The sequence below is a fragment of the Vipera ursinii genome (genome assembly GCF_947247035.1).
Source record: "Vipera ursinii genome assembly, chromosome: 3".
Taxonomy (NCBI): Eukaryota; Metazoa; Chordata; class Lepidosauria; order Squamata; family Viperidae; genus Vipera; species Vipera ursinii.
The window spans coordinates 59,184,140-59,200,935 of record NC_139516.1 but is presented as its reverse complement, the minus strand read 5'-3'; the positions used below and the strand labels follow the sequence as shown (position 1 = coordinate 59,200,935).

The following is a 16,796-nucleotide window of genomic DNA, read 5'->3' as shown; positions in this document are numbered from 1 at the left end:
GGGGAGGACAATCCAGGTGCTCAGAGCTCTCTTTGCCTCACACGGCCTCCCCGACGTAATTGTGTCTGATAACGGGCCTCAGTTTACCGCTACTGATTTCCAGGCATTCTTGAAGGCGAACTGGATTAGGCATGCCACTTCCGTGCCTTTCCATCCATCAACCAATGGGCAGGCCGAACGGATGGTAAGGACGACCAAAGACGCACTCCGGCGCATCATCAGCAGGGACTGGCATCACAGACTGGCGAAATTCTTACTCGCCCAACACACAACACCATGTGTGGCTACCGGGAACAGCCCAGCAGAACTGCGATGGGGACGGCGCCTCATCACCAATCTGGACCGTCTACACCCAGACCGGGTAGCAGCCGAGACCGGAAGGCCATCATCACCACCAGCATCACCATCATCACCATTGCCATCATCACCCACACACAGAGTTCTCAACGTGGGGGACCTGGTCTGGGCAAGGAACTACAGGGCTGGACATCCATGGGTTCCGGGGACAGTGGTCGAGAAAACAGGACCCCTCTCATACATTGTGGGGGTGGAGGGGGACAGACGCATAAGGCGACACATCGACCAGCTCAGAGGAAGGGTCCCTGAGCACATCACACACATCCCTGAGTGCATCACACACGTCCCTGAACACAACACACATGCCCAACAGGAGGACCACACTCCAGGAGAGGTCAACCCAGCCGGGGACATCACAGACCAGGGACCAGAGGAGGAGGACTTTCTGATCCCGGCTCCTTGCAACCCTGCACAAAGGCCTCAAGAACCCACGGTCCAAGCCCAGGGCCCGACCACACCCAGACGATCCACCCGACCACACAGGACACCTGCCTACCTGTCGGACTATGTGTGCAAGTGACCCACACACAGTGGCATCGTTGTGTTTTTTATTATTGTTGACTCAGTATAGATAGTTGTAGTAGTTGCAAGTTGTTAATTGTTATATGGTTCTTCTCTAAGGGGGGAGGGGTGTTATGTATGCAGGCACCTGCATAGCAACAGCCACCAGGGGGTGTTGGCCTGAACGGTTTCAACGGGAAACCTAGTTTTGGCGGGAAACCTAAGGCCAACCCCATTGGCTGTCCGCTTACCTGGCTAGGTATTTAAGGAAGCCAGGTAACCCTCATTCCCCAGTTCACTACCCCCTTCCAATAAAGAGCTGAACTCACACACCAGCTGGCGTCTCTTCCTTGAGTCGGACCCACTACACAATAGCTATAGAGGTGCTAGCCAGAATTTCTTGTCAATAACTATGTTGACTAGATATTCAAGAAGTTTAGCTCCAAACCCACTGCCGTTGGGGAAGATTGGACTACAGTATTCGATTTCTCATTACTGTGCATTCAAAAACAAAAGTGTGATATTAACAAAGATCTAAGCAGCTTCTCCTATTTGCTCTGCTGATTTTGAAGAGTCCTGATGACACAAGGCAGGGCTCCAGAAGGCATGATTGTTTTCATTTTCCTAAGAGGGATTCAACTTTCAGAAGTTTAGGAAGAGCTGAATTAACAGATTAGTCACACCAGTTTTGGAGACTGCTTCATCAAACTGACTTGCAGTTCTAAAATACATGAGTGATGTTTCTCTTTCTTTTCAGCCTGTAAACTCATTTTAATTTTAATTGTTATCATGCTTTAGGAGAAACACAGTTCCCTTGAGTTCTGTTTCCCAAAGGCAAAACTGTATATAAATGTAAAGCAAATAATTCAGAAAAGGAAAATACAATTTTCTCTAGGAAAATATAGTAGGTTACAATTTCTGCAGGACCATATGTAGTTTTTTGTTTGTTTATTTTATTAAGCATTTAAAAAATATATAAACAAGTACAAGAAACAGCATGAAAACACAATAAAAGAATATCATACAGATGAATAAACCAGGGATTTCAAAACAGTGTAGAGATTATAGCTTCTGAGACAGCATTAATTGGTTGCAAATATATTCTATCACATTATTTTTAATCACTGTTAAATTTCAGCTTAAAGGTATATGAAGAACCATAGTCAACACAAAATAAATCACCAAATTATGTTGGTGAAAATGCAACAGTTACAAACAATAACCCATACAGCCTGAGGTAGTTGTATGTCATAATAAATTCAACCCATAATACTAAGATTATATTCTGATTTAAGTGCCTTATAAAATGGAAATATGTATTCTATGCACAAATAAACTCAGATAATATAATAAAAATATCAAAGGGGAGAGATCTGGACTGATTTGTTTCCTCTACTATCTCAAACATTCAAACAGTACTTATTATCAGGTGCCTGGAACCAAGAAAAACATGATTAATTGCTCAAAGTAGTTTCTTTATTGCTGTTCTCCTGTAGACAGGAATCTTGCCAGAGTAAAGCACACATGCTGCATAACTATCAGATAAATACTGTGAAGCTCTAGAAAGAGTCTCTTCCAGGTCTTTTTTTACATGCCATTGACAAAAATACTGGTTTGCCTGTTCACTCCTGCAACTCAAAGCCAGGTTTCACTACATTGATTATTATATGATGTCTTAAAAATTGTTGATTTCTACCTGTGCCAGCTCAGAAGTAGTTGTGCAAGCTATCTGGGAGTCCTGTCTCTTCCTTTTTTTAAAAAAAGGTTTTGTTTTTTAAATTACATCTATAATAAGAAATGCTCTCAAAATAATCCTATAGTAAATGTGAAAAAGAAAAAAGAAAAGAAAAAAAGCCAAAAAAGGAAGATAGAAAAAAGAATAAGAAAGGAAAACATTATATATATATGTTTATGTGTGATTAGATAGATAGATAGATAGATAGACAGATAGATAGATAGATAGATATACCTGTTACTCGTCCCAGCTGTTCTGAACCAGCCTGCTACCGGCCTTGCAATAAGGCAAACCCCTGTTCAAACAGTAGAGACTGGAGAGCGTCTGAGGCTGAAAAGTGTCTGCCAAGATTTATTACTCAAACAACAGAACAAGAAACAAAAACACTGGAACTTGAATCCTCAAACAGAAGGGTTGCTTTCAGCAACCAGCCCCTCCCCAAACACTCCTTTTATTTAGAGTTCAGGGCGTGGTCTCCCTGTGCCTCCTCCCGAGGAGTCCCACAGCCTTTCTCTGCTTGGTCCTGCTCGACTGCCTCCTGCGTCGGGCATCCTTGAACAGGGCCAGCTGTGGGTCATCATCCTCCGCACTATCGGGCTCACGCAGCTGAGAAGAGGGCCCCGGCTGGGGGCTCTGCGAAGCCTCCAAGCCGTCATCAGCCAGTTCGTCTTCCACACCCTCCTCCTCCCCCTCATCTGAGTCATCCGAGACATCTGAGCCGGCTGCCGGAACCACAGGCTGGCCCTGAGTCACAACACTATCCCGCACCGCAGGGCCCTTCCCCCGGGGCTGCCGATCCGGATGCGGTCGGGATGGGAATTGTTCGTGAAAAGCAGTCACCAACGCAGGGGCATGAACGGCAGTCGCGTCTTCCCATGTGAAGTCCTCCGGCCCGTACCCTTTCCACTCGATCAGGTACTGGAAGCGACCTTTCAACCAACGGGAATCCCTGATGCTGGCGACCTCGTACTCGGGGGTGCTGCCTCCATCACGAGGTCCTGATGGGGGAGGTTCCGCTTGGCGAAGTGGACAAGCTGGTTGTTCGGGGACCAACAAGGACCGATGGAAGACGGGGTGCACGCGCAGGGAACGTGGCAGAGTTAAACGATAGGCGACCGGATTGATGACAGCCTCGACTGGGAACGGTCCAAGGTAACGGTGGTCCAGCTTTCTCGCCGGCCGTGTGGATGGTAGGTTCCTGGTGGACAGCCAGACCCGATCCCCCACCGATAGTGGAGGCGTATCCCTTCTCGACCGATCGGCGAACCTCTTGTAGTCGGCCTTGGCCTTCTCCAGCTGCCGTCGCACCAACCGATGGATCGCCTGTAACTCCGCCATGAAGTCGTTCGCTGCCGGCTCTGGTGAGTCCACGGGAGAAAGGGGGAAAAACCGGGGGTGATAACCCACATTGGCCAAGAACGGTGTCATCTGCGTGGAGGTGTGCTGCGAGTTGTTAAAAGCAAACTCGGCTATGGCCAAATAGTCCACCTAATTGTCCTGCTGCAGGTTGACGTAGCAGCGCAGATACTGCTCTAAGATACCGATGACCTTCTCGGTACCCCCGTCAGTTTGAGGATGATGCACGGACGAGAGGCAAACCTTAATGACCAACGCACGCATCAACTCCTGCCAGAAGCGGGCTGTAAACTGGGCCCCCCTATCGGAGACGACTCTATCGGGGAGGCCGTGCAGCCGAAACACCTGTTGGATGAACATGCGACTAGTGGAGCGAGCTGACGGTAAGCCGCGACAGGGGATGAAGTGCGCCATCTTGGTCAGCATGTCCACCACCACAAACACTGTCGTGAAGCCGGAGGATGGGGGTAGATCCGTCAGAAAGTCCATGGACACAGCCCCCCAGGGTCTCTTGGGTGTTGGCAAAGGCTGCAGTAAACCAGGCGGGGCCCCTGTCGCTGACTTGGCCTGCCTGCATGGGATGCAGGAGGTGACATAAGACTGGACGTCGTGTCGGACTCGGGGCCACCAGAAGGTACGGGAGACCAGGTTCAGAGTCTTGAACAGGCCAAAATGCCCCGCAGCCGGGTTATCATGACACTGGCTGAGGACGAGTCCCCTGAGTGGCCCTCCCGGAACATAGAGCCGGTCACGATAATACAAAAGTCCATCCGTGACCGACCAAGGCGAATCTGGCCCCACCTCTTCCTTCCGCTGAGCCACCCATGCCTCCTGCTGCTGCGCCTCCCGGATCCGAGCCCGTATATCAACTGGCTCCCGCACCGCAGCAAAAGACTCGACGGGAATCACTGTCCTGGGCAGAAGCTTGTCTTCCACTCGGGTGTATTCGGGCTTCCTGGACAGAGCATCCGCTCTCTGGTTGTGCCCGCTTGGTATGTACCGCACCCGGAAGTCAAACCTCGCAAAGAAAAGGGACCACCGGATCTGGCGTTGGTTCAAATTCCGAGCGGTCTGCAGGCTTTCCAGATTCTTGTGGTCCGTACGGACCTCGATTTGATGCCACGCCCCCTCCAGATGATGCCTTCAAGCCTCGAACGCCGCCTTGATGGCCAGCAGCTCCTTCTCCCAGATGGTATAGTTGCGCTCCGAGGGGTTCAATTTCCGAGAGTGATACGCGCAAGGGAAAAGGGTACCGCTGGGCGTCGTTGCCTGGAGTAACACGGCCCCAATGGCAATGTCGGAGGCATCCGCCTCCACGACAAACGGCCGTTGCGGGTCAGGATGCTTCAAGATGGGCTCCTTCATGAAGGCGTCCTTCAAAGCCTGGAACGCCTGTTGTTCGGGGGCGTTCCACTGGAACCGAGTCTTCTTCTGCAGGAGCCGGGTGAGGGGGGCTGTCAAGGCAGCAAAGCCAGGGATGAATGTTCGATAGTAGTTGGCAAATCCAAGAAGTCGCTGAACATCCTTCACGTGACGCGGGGGTTGCCAACTCTGCAACGACTCAACTTTACTCGGCTCCATGGCGATGCCCTCAGGAGAAATGCGGTGACCCAGGAAATCGATGGTCACCTGGTAGAACTGGCACTTCTCCAACTTGGCAAACAGCCGATGTTCCCGGAGGCGCTGCAGGACCTGACGGAGATGCTGATGATGCACTTCACGCGACGGGGAGTAAATCAGGATGTCATCCAGATAAATCACGACAAACTGGTCCAACAGATCCCGAAATATGTCGTTCATAAAATGCTGAAACACAGCGGGGGCGTTGGTCAGGCCAAACGGCATCACCATGTACTCGAAATGTCCATAGCGAGTACCAAACGCCGTCTTCCACTCATCACCCGGCCGAACCCTGACGAGGTTGTAAGCTCCACGCAGGTCCAGTTTCGTGAAGATCTTAGCCTCCCGGAGTCGGTCCAAGAGCTCGGGGATGAGGGACAGCGGGTAACGGTTACGCACCGTGATGGTGTTGAGTTTCCGGTAGTCACAGCAAAGCCGTAACTCGCCCGACTTCTTTTTGACGAAGAGCACGGGCGCAGACACTGGCGAGGACGAGGGCCGGATGAAACCACGAGCCAAATTCTTTGTCAGGAAGTCCCGCAATGCAGCCAACTCGGGCTCCGACATGGAGTACAAACGCCCCACTGGGAGAGGCGCATCAGGGACTAGATCAATGGAGCAGTCATAGGGCCTGTGCGGGGGTAATTGATCCGCCTCTTACTCGCTGAACACATCAGCAAAGTCGGACAGTTCGGGAGGCAAGGAAACCCCTGGGGAACCCTCCACCTGGCAGGCACAGATATGGCGGGTGTGGTCCACGCACTGCAAACTTGGGAAGGTGACCAAGTTCTGAGACCAATAGATCTGTGGATCATGCGCCCGGAGCCACGCCAGTCCCAAGACCACGGGGAAGTGCAGATCCGAAGTGATGTAGAACTGGATGGCCTCCACATGGGAACTGATGGCCATACACACTGGTTGCGTGGCGGCCGTAATAGGCCCGGACAGGAGCACTCGACCATCGATAGTCTCCACTAGCATGGGCGGATCCACCGGACACTGGGGAACAGCCCATTTGGCCACAAAGGCCGAGTCCATAAAGTTAGTGGTAGCCCCAGAGTCAATTAAGGCATGGACCGGAATCCCCTCTGGCTTGCCAGGAACTATCAGACGTGCCTCCAAAATCAAATGCCGTGGAGGTTCACAGGCACCGTCGGAACGGCGACGCTCGGCGTGGTCGTTGTGGGTCGCCCGATCTATCACACCGTCTAGATCGGGCTCGGGCCGTTTCCCGACAGCAAAGTAGGGGACTTTCTCGGGGCAGGCTTGGTCACTGATGCCCGCTGACGCTTCTTTGGGCAAGAAGCAGCCAAATGTCCAGGGTCCCCACAGTAAAAACACAACCCCCCCGATCGTCGTCTGTCCATTTCCGTCACCGAGAGACGGGACCTGGCGGCACCCAGCTCCATTGGCTCCTCCCTCTGGACTGGGGGCTCACGCTCAACAGGGGCGGCAGGGGTCTGTGGGGTGGCACGGTGACTCTTTCGCTGCTGCAGCCGGGCATCGATCCGCAGACAAAGATGGATCAGCCCATTCAGGTCTGAGGGAATGTCCACACGGGCCAGCTCATCCAACATCTCCTCCGACAAACCATCCTGGAAGGCATCCACGAGCGCAGCCTCATTCCAGGCGGAATCCTGGCTAAGCAGCCGGAAATCGCTGATATAGGCCTGTAGGGGGCGCTGACCCTGCCTCAGAGCTTTCAGGCGTCGGGTGGCAGTCTGCGCCTTAATTGGGTCCTCGTACATTAGGCGCATATGGTCACAAAACCCCCCAAAGTTATCCAACAAAGGGCTAGGTTGTGCCAGCAGAGGCGTGCCCCAACGAGCTGCATCCCCCGACAGAAGGCTTAACACGAATCCCACCTTATCCCGGTCAGTGGGGAAATCAGCTGCTCTCACGCTGATAAAAAGCTGGCATTGTCCTAGGAAGGCAGGAAACAGTTCTGGATTGCCAGCAAATTTATCCGGCATTGCTATCTGACATTTCCTCCTGGGTGGGGGTGCAGCATGTACCTGAGCTTGCAGTTGAGCCACCTGAGCTGCCAGCAAAGTGAGTTGCTGGGTGAGCTGAGCATTCTCGGCACGTAGCTGCTCCATCGTAGTAGTAAGGGGTGGGTGGCTGAAAGCAAACTGTTCTGAACCAGCCTGCTACCGGCCTTGCAATAAGGCAAACCCCTGTTCAAACAGTAGAGACTGGAGAGCGTCTGAGGCTGAAAAGCGTCTGCCAAGATTTATTACTCAAACAACAGAACAAGAAACAAAAACACTGGAACTTGAATCCTCAAACGGAAGGGTTGCTTTCAGCAACCAGCCCCTCCCCAAACACTCCTTTTATTTAGAGTTCAGGGCGTGGTCTCCCTGTGCCTCCTCCCGAGGAGTCCCACAGCCTTTCTCTGCTTGGTCCTGCTCGACTGCCTCCTGCGTCGGGCGTCCTTGAACAGGGCCAGCTGTGGGTCATCATCCTCCGCACTATCGGGCTCACGCAGCTGAGAAGAGGGCCCCGGCTGGGGGCTCTGCGAAGCCTCCAAGCCGTCATCAGCCAGTTCGTCTTCCACACCCTCCTCCTCCCCCTCATCTGAGTCATCCGAGACATCTGAGCCGGCTGCCGGACCCACAGGCTGGCCCTGAGTCACAACACCAGCTTCTGCCAACCTAGAAGTTCGAAAGCACGTAAAAATGCAAGTAGATAAATAGGGACCACTACGGTGGGAAGGTAACAGCATTCCGTGCGCCTTTGGCATCTAGTCATGCCGGCCACATGACCACGGAGACGTCCTCAGACAAGTGCTGGCTCTTCAGCTTTGAAACGGAGATGAGCACCGGCCCCTAGAGTTGGAAACGACTAGCACGCATGTGCGGGGGAACCTTTACCGTTACGATATAGATATAGATATAGATATAGATATAGATATAGATATAGATATAGATATATAGATATTGTGTGTGTGTGTGTGTGTGTGTGTGTGTGTGTTCACTATTAGGAACATTTCAGCAAAGATTCAGGGAGAAGTAATTCAATGATTCAGAAAAAAAGTGAAATAGATAAGACATAGTATAAGGCAACAATTAAAACCTGAAAAATGAGCATGGGTAGTTCTGATTGAACAGCAATAAACTACAATAAACTACAGAATGTTTTGTCAGAGAAAGAAGAGCATCCTGAAGATTTATAATTCTCTGCAACAATCCTCCAAAGAAAACTTCTTCTTCTGACAAATTCTTGGCAACTAATAGCCAAAAATAACTGCAGTTCTTTCTGCAGTTAGGAAAGAAAATGGATCAAAAAGTAGTTTTTACTGCACATGCAAAGGGCTGCTTGTTACTGCCTCCTTCAAATAAGACCCCAAATATACATTGCTTATGCTAGCTACCGTATTTTCCGGCATATAAGACTACTGGGCGTATAAGACGACCCCCTACATTTCCTGTTAAATTATAGGGTTTGGGCTATACTCGCCGTATAAGACTACCCCTCTTCCAACGCACACCAAATAAAAATTAAAAAACATCAGATTTGATTTTAATATGGTAATTTTAATTCAAATGCTTATGACATGCAGGTACTTAGTAGGAAAACTGTCACTTATAAACATAAGGCTGTTTGTCATCAAACATGTAAACATAAAACAGTGCAAGTGGATTAAACTTAATAATAATAATAATATTAATAATAATAATAATAATAATAATAATAATAAGAAGAAGAAGAAGAAGAAGAAGAAGAAGAAGAAGAAGAAGAAGAAGAAGAACAAGAAGAACAAGAAGAAGAACAAGAAGAACAAGAAGAAGAACAAGAAGAAGAACAAGAAGTTGGAAGGGACCTTGGAGGTCATCTAGTCCAACCCCCTGCTAAGGCAGGAAACCCTATACCATTTCAGAGAAATGGCTGTCCAGTCTCTTCTTAAAAACTTCCAGTGTTGGAGCATTCACCACTTCTGGAGGCAGGTTGTTCCACTGGTTAATTGTTCTAACTGTCAGGAAGTTTCTCCTTAGTTCTAGGTTGCTTCTCTCCTTGAGTAGTTTCCATCCATTGCTTCTTGTTGTGCTTTCAGGTGCTTTGGAGAATAGTTTGGCTCCCTCTTCTTTGTGGAAGCCCCTGAGATATTGGATCACTGCTATCATGTCACCCCTCACCCTTCTCTTCGTTAAACTACACAATTCCAGCAACCATTTCCTATTTTCCTAATTCACTCTAAAGCTTTCCCTGCGCAGAGCCTTAAGTAACACCAGCTGCCTGCAATTAGTGCAGGTTCGCATCCCACCAGGCTCAAGGTTGAGTCAGCCTTCCATCCTTCCGAGGTAGGTAAAATGAGGATTCAGATTGTTGGGAGCAATAAGCTGACTTTTTAATAATGCTGCTTGGGGGGGGGGGTGAAAGCTCTAATAAGCAGGCATATACATAGAATGAAGGCTATTGCTAAGCACATTGATTTGTGCTTTAAATTGTAAGCCGCCCTGAGTCTTCGGAGAAGGGCGGGATATAAATGGGATTTTAAAAAAAAAGACCAAATGGGAGATCCACTCCAGGTTTTCCAGCCAGCCCGCCCAGTTCCTGAGTCAAATGTGTCCTTAGAGCTAAGCAGCTGCTCTGGTATTGCCCACCTGCCTTTCAAGTTGCTCTTGCATTCCCCACCTGCCTACAGCTGCTCTTCAACTTTAGAAGGAAAGATGCCCAGACCCCAGCCTGTAAAAAATCAGACTGCATCTTCTACTCCAATTGGTCCCGCTTTCCCTGCGCAGACTAAATTGAAGATCTGCTCCAGGTTTTCCAGCCAGCCCTGTCCCTAAAGTTTCAGCACCCGGTGTATAAGACAACCCCTGACTTTTGAGAAGATTTTCATGGGTTAAAAAGTCGTCTTATACGCCGGAAACTATGGTATATGCTGGGAAGAAATCTGAAAGGTTTTTGCACATGCTTAAATGGACCCCAAAAGATGGTAGAGGACAGGAAGGCCTGGAGGAACGTTGTCCATAGGGTCGCGATGGGTCGGACACGACTTTGCAGCTAACAACAACTACATTTGTGTTTTCTGTGTGTCTAGAACTATGGTGGGCAGGACTATAGCAGACTGCTAGGTAGCCAGGAGTCCTGCTCACCCAGTAGGTCGAAAGCAGGCAAATGCAAATAGATTAATAGGTACCATTTCAGTGGGAAGGTAATAGCGTTCCGCATGCCTTTGGCATATAGCCATGCTGGCCACATGATCCCGGAAAATGTCTTCGGACAACGCTGGCTCACTCAGCCTAGAAATGGAGACGAGTACCATGCCCTAGTGTTGGACACAACTGGATAGGGAAAGCTTTACCTTTAACTATAGACACTGCCAAAGGAAAGGACAACAGCAAGGGAGTATTGTAGTTTGCAATCACTTCATACTTTTCGTAAATATATATGTGCCAGAAAGGAGGAATGTTTGTTTTCCTCTTTAAGAATTACTTAATATTCAGACTAACCTCTGCAGGCAGTCCTCAGGTTAAAAATGGGTTCGTTTTCCTAACTCTGTCTTTATCGCAAATTTGTATTTAAGTCAGAACATAAACTTACAATCAGACTCCCTATTACTAAAAATGCTGGATGGTGTTCTCCTTCCCTGAGCCGACAAAGCACTGAATGTGTGCAATGTTTTAAGGAATCACTGGAAACCACGGAAAGTGGCTTCATTCGGGTTGATATATGTTTGTGTTGATATATGTGCCTTCTCAGCCAGCTTCAGAGTAAAATAATACAAATAATAATTTAAGACTCAGAACACTAATCAGTTGTGCGGTTGAGAAAATATTTGTTTGTTTGTTTACTTGTTTGTTTACTCTTTTAAACTAAAAGAGAAAAAAATGTCCTCACATTTTATACTGATCAATAATCACTGGTTTGTTACTTCTATTATATGAACAGTACAAAATATTATTCTAAAATATCACAAAAATCTCTGCCGTGGCAACATATATGGCTGTTCTTCACTTAGTAGGAAATATTGCCTTTTCTAAAACAGACAGATCACAGATTTGCAATAACATTCTTTAACATCTGGAATAATGCCACATTTCCCATTTCTCGATATGATTTTATGCTCCATATAACAATAATACCTGATAAACAGTCAAATTCCAAAGCCTTGACATACAGTTCCATTTTACATTAACATCTTTAACTTGAACAAATTTTCCCACAAATATATATATATATATTCACTATCCAAAAAAGATTACCAAATAATCATACGACCATACCATATCGTACGGGTCAGTAGGACCCTCAAATTTTTTACCCTTCCAGGAAAGAATATGTGATCTCCATTTTTTCAAATAAATTCTTTGGGGAAATCTAATGCTATCTTAAATACAATTTATCACTGAATCAACTTTAATCTCATAGATGTTGGTACTATATTTATTTATTTATTTATTTATTTATTTATTTGACATGCAGAGAAATTTTTAACATTTTGGGGGGAGAGTAGCAAAAATATGTTTGAATTCCTCACTGAAGAAATTAGGCTTACCGTGAATTAGCAGTTCTTTTTAACTTGTTGATTTTAGATTGTACACCTCACGTTCCTTTTTCATTATCTACCTGGAAGTATATATTTCATTACAACACTACTTCGACTTATTTATGTTTTTGCATACTGAAATAATAAATTCACTTTGGAAGTTTGTGTCTGGTGTAGTTTTGCTTAAAGCACACCAGTGCGTTTAAGTCTCTACCAGCATATGTCAGCCTTGCATGCACAGTTCCAGTTTTAAATTATTCTGTCTAATCTCTGCCCTATTAAGAGTATTGAAAAGTACAGCAAAGTACATTTTATATATTTTCTTAAATCCAGCTTTCTCTTATATGTGTTTTCTTATCATATGCATTCTATATAACCCTTTCTAGAAAGGGCATTTTAGAATTCATGAATGTGGATTTTGTATGTAGAATTCATAGAACACAGTTCAAAGGACAATCAGTCCCAGAAATACAAACTGGGTCAACTCACTTGAAAGTGCAGACCAAACAAAATTCTCCAGGATCTCTCATCCTAGACTGCAGTTCAGCTTGCACAGATCATCCTTTCCCCCCCACTTTACTCAAAGGCAGGATAGCTTACATTCATTATGGAGTTTACAAAATATTTTGCAGTTCAAACAGATGTCTCTGACCTCTACTAGGAAATACTATAGCCCATGATGACAGCAGCAGTAGCAGTCATACAGGGAGGCAGTTAAAACAGAACTTCCCAAGAGTCAGAGTGACAACATTAATAAAACATCTAGTAGGAGAATAAATACTGTCAGACTCACTGAATGTAACAAATATGATTACTCATCTGTAGATCAAGCTCTTTTCTCTGGAGTAGTAATATTTAAGTTTACTTGTTCGCTTACTGAATTTTACTTTTAGTGCACTCTTCTTACATGATGATGGAATACATGCCTTTTTCCACATTCCGTTATTTCATCATGCACATTAATTCTATGAGATGGTCAGAAAGCAACTCACTTGGAACGTGATGTGACCTTTTGAGTTGCTAATGCTTAATCCAGTGCCTAACTTTTAAACTATAAGATCTCACTCTTAATAATGGGTCCTGAATTGCCAGTCTTCCTCGAACCAGGGATTAAGAAGGACTGAATGCAAGAACAGTTCCTTTGCACCTAAAATCTCAGAGCTTCAAGGCATAACATCTACACCAATAATGGAGAGCAGAGTTGGTAAAAGTTTTTCTCTCATCATCTTGGAGGTATTCTGGGAATGTGCAGATATTGGGATAGAAAATGCAAGGTTTAATGCAAGGCAAACAGAAGACGTTATAAAAGTATGGAATACGATGGTCACAGAAGTCCATCAAATTGTCTAATAGCATCAGCAGGATTTTAAAATATTGCTGTTATGACCTGCTCAGTATTCACTGATTACACACTGTCAAGTCAACCACAAAGACAGATCTCTTCCATAATCTCTCCCTAACCTGTTATTTCAGGTCTCTTAATGGTGTGTCCATTGCCACTGTCAGTCCATCTACTTGATGTTGGTCATTTTCTTCTCTTTCCTTCCACCTTTTCCAGCATTACAACCTTCTCTAAAAAGCTAGGTTTTCACATGATATGTAAGTCTCCTCATATCACCATCATCAGAGAATGAAAAGATAAACTATGAGGATATTCTTTGTTGCTATGCAGTAATCATCTGGATTTTGTAACCCAGATATGGGCCATTTAGATCATAGTAATGTAATGTTGACATCTGGTTTGTGCAAGAGTATACATCAGGGGTCCCCAAGTCCCAGTCCATGGCCCAATGCCAGGCCTTGGCCAGTAGGGAACTGGACTGCACAAGCAGCAGGTGAGCACACAAGCACACAAAACTGCATTTGCACAAGTGGTATGTGTGTGTGTGTGCGTACAACCATGTCCTTTTCCCCTCCCCCCCACTGCCGCCGCCTCCGCCGCCACCGCCCCCAGTCCACAGAGCCAGAAAGGTTGGGCACTGCTGGTCTACATGATGCCTAACCCTTAAACCATGTCATCCTCATTCTGGGTCTAATTAAACCTGGCTTTCTGATCCTACCATATTATTCTAAAATCATTGCCTTTCTAAAATCAGAACGGGCCAATACAAAGGCTTTGAATGGAAAGCTTCATATTAACTTGCATGGATGTGGAAGTTAAACCTACAGACTACTCTTTTCACAAGCAAAATGCATGGCAATTCCTGCAGGATTAAGTGACAGCATTAGAAATAGGAGCTCAACAGTGAGCGTTTAACACTTCTTTCCTTAGACTCACCTTCTCTTGAGGCCCAGCCAGTTTTCCATTGCTGTTGAAATGCTCAACTTTTATATTCTAGCAAGGAAATAAACCAAAGACACCCTCATTCTTGTCCTGGAGTGTGCTAAGACAGCCCTGATTGAAAAGACCGCTTAATGCATTGTTATAGACTCTCAAGCCTCTTTCAGAAAAGCTCCTTTGAGATCTTGTAGTATAAGCAGAATGCCAGCTGTCGGTCCTCTCTACTTTCTGCCATGTGATTTGAGGATAATAGAAACACACACAAATCAAAACTAACAACCATTACCAATAAGTAAAAAAAAGAAAGAAAGAAGTGTTGTGTCTTACATACAGAAAGAGAACAGTTCCTTGGTTTTGGAGACATCTCTATGGAATTTTGTCCTATTCATTCATGCCAACTTTGGATGGAAAATGTTGGGAACTGACAGCAGAAAATGGCTCATGCACATCGAGTTTGATCTAAAGCCCATCAGACCAAATACAGTAAATTCACGACAATGAAAAGTTTCCTTGTTTCCTGAGAGCTAAGATCTCTTATTCTGGGGCACCCCAGGAAGTGAATGATGGAAGTAACAAAGCAAGCCAATCAAAGCAAGAAAATGTTAAGGTAGGGACACTGTGTCCCAATCAGTTTGGGAAGACAACCTCAGTTCAAGTAAAAGAATTATATCTTGTTTCAGATGCTTGCAGATGGACACAAATATTTTGTTAGACATATGAATTATTCACGTGTATAAGCTGGCACACCATAAAATAACTTTCCAGTCTAGTGGATCATCCTTTTTTCAGAGAATGTCTTTGGGTCACAGAGGCAATCTTAGAAAAAAAATATTTGGTGGCTTGCTGCATTCCAGTGCTTTGTTCATAACTAACCACCTGCCTCAAAATAGACAAATGGAACAACAGAGAATCTCTTCCAGATTAGAAGAGAGGGCAGGCAGGGCACTGGCAGTAGCTTTTGGTGCTCCCAATGGCAGTCAATTTGTAGGAACATCCATTATATGCCTACTGACATCAATAAATTTCTTATCTGTCTTAGACCAGGGGTAGGCAACCTTGGCTCTTTTATGACTCATGGACTTCAACTCCCAGAATTCCTGACTCAGCAGGAATTCTGGGAGCTGAAGTCCATGAGTCGTAAAAGAGCCAAGGTTGCCTACGCCTCATCTAGACTCTAGAAGGCAGGGCTTTTTTCCTCATAGAACGCTCAGAACGGAGTTCCGGCACCTTTTTTGGATGGAACCTTGTATGGTAGGCAAGGTGGGTTGTATGACATGTGTGAGTTCCGGCACCTTTTTCTTTTACAAAAAAAGCACTGCTAGAAGGTATGTTCCAGTGCTTCTAATCAACACAGAAGACTCTCTCAACCAGCTTTCCAGATATCCTGTGTTGGAACCCCAAAGTTCCAACCCAGCATAGTTGAGACCCGTACTGGCTAGGTCTGCAGCTTGCAACTTGCCATGCTACTTTTTTCTGTTTGGTGAGCAAAAACATAACTTTACAACTTTTTTAACTACAGAACTTGCCAGGCATGGAACCATCTCTCCCCAGTGACATCAACCTGTCCCATCAGCTTTTGCAGAAGAGGCTTGTTGGGGGTTTGATCCACTAGAGAGTATCATCAGATGAGACTTAGGAGGAGGGCTGTTTCTGCCATGCATCCTGTCTATGGGACATCATTTAGGTTAGGCTGCTTCCACCTTGATGGCTTTAAAGATCTAGTTTTGCCATTGGACCATTGGATAAAAGAGTGATATGCAGCTCATAAAGTGACTATATTGATCTTGAAATACTGTGCTTTCCCGACAATTGTAAAATGTGGCTTTCAATTGTTTTTATTTGTTATGACAATGCTGTTGCTTGTATAGTTGCTTTATTTTTATTCTTTGGCATTGTTTATCTTTTAATTATAAGCCACCCAGAGTCACAAATGTGAGATGGGCGGTTATATAAAAACTGAATAATTAAATAAATTGCATATCCACAGTTTTCCCAGCTTTCTTTTTTTTATTGAAAAGTTTTATCATACATTTTATCTTTAACAAACCCCCCTACCCCTCCCCTATCCCTCCCTCCTTACCCGTCCCCCCCTCCCCCCCGACTTCCCAGAGCTAAGTACAAGGTATAAAAAACAAAAAAAAAAGAATCATAAACAACCATATGCTAACAACCGTAAACTCTAAAATCTATCACTCTCTAGCTCATATAGGATAACTACAAACACTATTAATATAAAATATATAAAAATATATATATAAAAAAGAAAGGGGAAAAAAAGGAAGACTTATTCAAATGCTACATGAAACTTCTTAGTCCCGTATTTGTTCTGGATATACTCAATCCATTTTCTCCACTCCATAATATAGCGTTCTTGCGAATGATCTTTCAAATAGGCCGATATCTTTGCCATCTCTGCCAGGTCAGAAACCTTTAAAGTCCATTCTTCTATAGTC

General features: G+C 45.7%; 1 long non-coding RNA gene across 1 annotated transcript in view; it reads left to right on the top strand.

Annotated features, from left to right (window-relative positions):
- Positions 1–16,590, top strand: part of LOC310638506 — a 609,545-nt gene extending 592,955 nt beyond the window's left edge. The window contains exon 2 of the long non-coding RNA XR_014492116.1: positions 16,340–16,590. This is a non-coding gene — a long non-coding RNA (uncharacterized lncRNA). The remainder of the gene's footprint in view (positions 1–16,339) is intronic.
- Positions 16,591–16,796: the final 206 nt, after the last annotated feature.